At 28.3% G+C, this 5612-nt stretch overlaps 1 long non-coding RNA gene across 7 annotated transcripts; it reads right to left on the bottom strand.

The window, feature by feature from the left end:
• Window positions 1–248: 248 nt before the first annotated feature.
• LOC110611567 lies at window positions 249–5183 on the bottom strand. 7 transcript variants are annotated; one of them, XR_006350136.1, is made up of 8 exons: window positions 4965–5183; window positions 4680–4761; window positions 4221–4340; window positions 3709–3833; window positions 3409–3499; window positions 2486–2566; window positions 1325–1506; window positions 249–685 (listed from the first exon to the last, which is right to left on the bottom strand). It is a non-coding gene; the product is annotated as an uncharacterized LOC110611567 (long non-coding RNA). The 7 variants fall into 7 exon arrangements; XR_006350138.1 differs by having other exon boundaries at window positions 4221–4307; XR_006350135.1 differs by having other exon boundaries at window positions 4221–4281.
• Window positions 5184–5612: the final 429 nt, after the last annotated feature.

The following is a 5612-nucleotide window of genomic DNA, read 5'->3' as shown; positions in this document are numbered from 1 at the left end:
GTCGCTAATTTGGTCGTTATTTTGTTGTTATTTGGTCGCCTCAGGAAAGAGCATTTAGTCGCTATTTCGTCCCAAATTAATAGTAAAATAAAAAAATATTTGTTATTTAATTTGCTTTTGTGGCTGATTAATCACTAATAAATACATTTAAATCTGATTCATATCATTTTTCCATTAAATTCATAAACTTGTTATAATATCAATATGTACACACACATTCCAATACATAAAACATCAAAAACAATATATACACATCAACTTCATTTCATAATTCTGCAATCTAATAGTTCAAAACATTATTATAGTTCAACACTAAGAAACTTAAAATATCTCAAAATACATAATGGATCCAAATAGTATCAAATTTATATCATAAAATATACCTTTATGCTTCCCTTATTCTGTATTATACAAAGTTATATTTTTTAATGCGGTCTAACCAGTTCCTAATTGGTACACAACAAAGCGTTTCAAGTGCCAGAGGCACACTACATCTATTGTAAAAGAACGAGTCCAACAAACAACGAACAAGCATCTCTTCAAGTACAAAAATTTTTGTCATCTGGAAGTTACTTTAATATACAGAGTCATCCGGCCAGAATATCACTGCATCACTCCCAATCAGCATCAAAGAAACCAGCATCTTTCATTTCTGAATAGTATACATTCTCCAGATGCAAATCACCTGTCACAAATAAATAAAATATAATATCAGCTAACATTTTCGACACCTCCACTTGGGTATACCAGTTTCTACTATATGCTACTACGATTCTAATATAGCAGCATAAGGGCACAAACTATATCACATCAGTTGAGAAGTCCTGAAACTTGTTACATGCCACCCATGATTGCAAATGGCATATTAAAATATATTTGAATATAAAAGAAGATAATGAAAAATTAATAATACTACTACTACTAATAATAAAAGTAGTATCGTAAAACAAGAATCAAAATGCAATATGGTAAGACACCTCAAACTCCACATACTAATACATCATTGGATCCAAAGATATAATGCTGAACAGCTAAATCACTTTATTTATGAAACAGGAAGCACAACCAAGCTAGCCAACACGAATCACAGTAAGATGGTGAGCGTACCAGATGCTGTTACCATATTTTTCCAAAATTTTCCTTATTATTTAAATAAGACTAGAAAAAGACGCATGAGATAAAATATAAAAAAGCCCATAAAATAGTATAGGTTATACATTTAGTGATGCAACTTTCAACATTATGAAGCCTACGACCACGAGCTTACACATTCTCACAATTCATCGTTTCCAAAATAAAGCTAGAAGAAATTGAAAAAACAAACCCAGAAGGCACATTGATTTTGATCTAAGTTCAAGAGGCTGCAGAAGTTTGTGCTTCAGTTTTGCCATCTAAACCCACAAAGCTATCAGCTGATGGTGGCACATAAATACGTGCTTTCTTCAGAATTTCAGCAACAACCCAATGCTTCCGCTTGCTTAAGGGCCTAGAAGGATCCAGTCTAACCTGATATCATATGACATTTCCAGGAAAGATATTCATAGTCATTATCCAAATATTAAAGGCTAGCACTTAATTTAAAAAGATAACAATAAAAGTAAATATGAAGTTGGAATCACTCATTTTATTACAGACAGCAGACAAGAAGAAAATAAAGGGCTAGCCGGAGACGACAAAGAGGGGGTTGAAAACAAATGCATTTCTGCTTTCCACCATTTACTCTACAATCCTATGACGCATTACTAAAGTTTCATCACAGTCCCTTTGTTCATAATGCTAAAAGGTAGACAACATTATAATCACAACAATCACATAGAAGTAAGGCATTTAAACCAGCACAGCAGAACAAGAAGGCCACACGAAATGAAGCGCAATTACTTCTATATGATTTAAAAGTTGTTGGCAGTTTATCTCAAACCTTTGTGCCTTTACAGCTCCTCCCACATTACAAGTGCCTTTTCACTACTATTACATTGATAGAAGATAGATGTGATAGGGCTCTAACAAAAAAAAAAATGATGGGAACTGCATAGCATTTCTAAACCATATCGTTTTATGTGATTAGATTAGGACCATGTATCCTGATTAGTTGAGATAATGTTTCACCATCCTGGCTATTAGGGCGCATATGGAATCACAAACCGGAGTACTTCCATTTGTTTGTATATGTTTCCACTTTGTTAGCTACTGTCCACAATTTTGATGATAGCTACCATAAGATAAATGGGGTTAGAATTTTAATCACAAGTAGTACAGTATGTAAGAATTTTAAGGAATAATGACTAAAAACAGCTAACAGAAGTAGCAGCCATTAAATTGATTTTAAGTGACCAAATAGCAAATAATCAGATTAATAATCAAATAATCAGATTAATAGTCCATAAAGAAATAATCAAATAATCAGATTTTAAGTGCCATTTTTTTTATTTTTGGTTAATGTAAGTGCCACTTTTGATGAACGATATATTGATAAAGAAATAGTTACATTGCAGTCAAGAGAAAAGAGATTTTCACTGGGGTTGATGGAGCTTCCTGAGCATGACAACCAAAGGGTTTTAATCAAGACCTGCAGAATAAAAATTATACAACGATACATGAGTTTAAAAATTTATAATTTAATTTTTAATATTTAAAAAAATTATAAATTAATTTATATCATTAAATTTTCAATTAACTTATTATTCATTTTAATAAAAATAATTAAAATACTCTTTAATATATATTTTTAATTTAAAATAATATAATTTTTAAAGTTTAATTAATATACAATAAAATTCTTATAATAATATGGTAGAAATATATGCGTATTAATATTAAAAATTAAATAAAAATAAAAAATTACTTAAAAATTAAATTATAAATTCAATAATTTATTAATTAAAAAATTGGTCTTAAAAAAGAAAAATCTATAAATAATTTAAAATTGCAAATTCGCCGCTTTAAAAAAAATAAAATTACAAAAAGTAAAGGTGAGTTTTTATTATTTTATAAAATTTTTTATAAAGGAATTATTTTTTAATGAAGTAACACTTGGTTAAAAAAAAGTTTATCTTACAATTTTACTTATTATTTTATAATATTTTATTTTACGTTATGTAATAATAAAATTTTAATTAAATAAATTTTAAATATAAATAATAGTAAGAGTTTATATTTATAAAAACTCTAAAATTATACTAATTTTAAATAAATTTAAATGAAAATTTAATATAATTAATCAATCAAATTAAAGATTTTCAAATAATAATTAATTTATATTTTTTTACAATCAAAATAAAAGAAAATTCGTAATTTCTAATTTAATAATTGGTAATTTCTAATTTAATAAGAAATAAGATATTGTGTACAAAATTGCATGACTCGAAAAGACTTATGACACTCTAAGCAAGACGTTGGTTAAATATGCACCTTCCGGGTAGGATGGGTCAATAGGATGGTCAGAAGCTGCACTACTCTGCCTCACAACTGTGATTTTTCTTCCTACCATTGATGCTGCGCCCTGATTATCATAAAAGAGAAAAAGAAATGAAATTAAATCTAAACCTAAAAAAAATATTTTCGTAGAAAATAAATTTTTTTAGGAAATGTTCTCTAATAAAATAATTTAGTTTCCATTGTTTAATTTAATAATCATCATATCATTTGCAGAGACAGTAAGATAAGACTCTTCCAATAAAAAAATTTATATAAAAAAAAAAAGAACCCTACTTGCCTACACCAATTTGGGTCACAGCTCCTGAACAAGAACAAGTCATGAGAAAACCACCTTTCTTTGTCAATCCCAATGCTAATGAATTCAGATTTCTGTACATGCCTGATGCACTTTGTAAAACCTGATTTAAAAAAAACTCCAGAAAATTAATAACTGCTGACAAAATGTGTGGGATAAGCGAAGAAAGTTGGCTAGTATATCAAGAGAAAATTAACAGCTACTTCAGGCAATCAGAACAAAGTAATACTCATTGTAAAGAGAACTGAATTGCAGGAGAAACCAAATAATTAGTGATACCAGAATTATCTCTAAAGCTGCCAGGCTTCAATTTTGGACCCAATTAGAGAAAAAAAAAAAAAAAAATATATATATATATATATATATATATATATATATATAATAAAAAGAATCAAATCATGTTCAAAACATAATCAAGATGACATTATTTCAAAACCAACCAATTTGCAATAAAATTTCTGATAATTGCACAAGCAACAAATAATCTTACATGAATTTCAACTATTCTGCAGAATTTTTGTTCTGCACAACCAAAGGGTTTTAATCAAGACCTGCAGAATAAAAACATAATCAAGACCTGCATATCCAACGATACATGAGTTTTCAAAACCTGCAGAATAAAAATTATAAGAGATATGATAATACTAATATAATGAAGTATGATATCAATTAAGTAGAATAAGCAAAATTACACTATTGATTTCTGCATAATTGTATGAAAGGACAAACTTGATTCAACATTAAGGCTGCAGAACCAGAAATGCAGCTAGCTTATGATCAAACTTCCAAGTGTAAGATAAAAATTAAAAATAACAGCAAAAAAAAAGATATTTAGTATTATCATGAATTTTTCCAAATTACGAGATATATATTTTCCTATACATGCTAAAAAGCTGCATAAATAACACTATAGTAAATTTCATAAAAAAAAAAGAGAAATTAAATGCACCTTAAATGCTAACACAAGGGAGCAAGGTAATCAAATGCAGCAGATGACAAACAGTGACTTCTTCAGTTTCACATCAAAGCTTCTGCATAAGTCGTTCATAATCAGGTAAGCCAAAAGCGATGTATCTAAGACTCTTAGTACAATAGATGGACTCACCATATTGGCTTCTCAAAATTCCTAATTTGACACAATTCTTGGAATCACACTCAAATATAACTTCTAAATTTAAGAAATAGAAAAAAAAATCAAAGGAATCAAAGTGATAAAGTAAATATTCAAATTTACAAAGCAAGACTGGAGCAGAGGAAGCGGCGGAGAAGAGCAAAGAAGCAAGTAGACCAGCGGACGCAGGTCGACGTTGACAGCGTGGAGCAGAGGAACGATCGGCGGGAGGCGCACGGCTGTACCAGACGAGTGACGGAGAGGCCGAATGGGGGAGGGGAGGGCGGCAGTAGACTTGAGAGTTGAGAGAGATTTAGGGTTGGAATTTAAGGGTTCTTTTGATAGCAGATTTGTTTATTTAGGTTTATTTTTTATCTTTCAATTAAGATTTTATTTTTATAGTTTATATTATTTAAAATGTTTTATACTATATGTTTATTAATTTTGTCTTTAATAGTATAATTTTTTTAAAGATAAATAATATAGTTTTATTGTATTAAAATATTATACTGTATTAATTTACAATAACAATATTTTAAATTATTTTTTAAAATAAATTGTACTAAAAATAAGAATATACGTAAAATTATAAAAAAATATTTTAACAGTATATTTAATCTTAATTTAAAATTTTAAATAAAATAAAATTTAATTAAAAATTAAATTAAAATTTTAAAAATAAAATGGTCGCTGATTAGTCGCTGATTGGTCGCTATTTAGCGACTAAACTAATTAGTCGCTAAATATAGTCGCAAATTATAACATTATATT

This window comes from Manihot esculenta, chromosome 3 (genome assembly GCF_001659605.2).
Source record: "Manihot esculenta cultivar AM560-2 chromosome 3, M.esculenta_v8, whole genome shotgun sequence".
NCBI classification, from domain to species: domain Eukaryota; kingdom Viridiplantae; phylum Streptophyta; class Magnoliopsida; order Malpighiales; family Euphorbiaceae; genus Manihot; species Manihot esculenta.
This window is presented reverse-complemented; position numbering and strand designations above follow the sequence as displayed.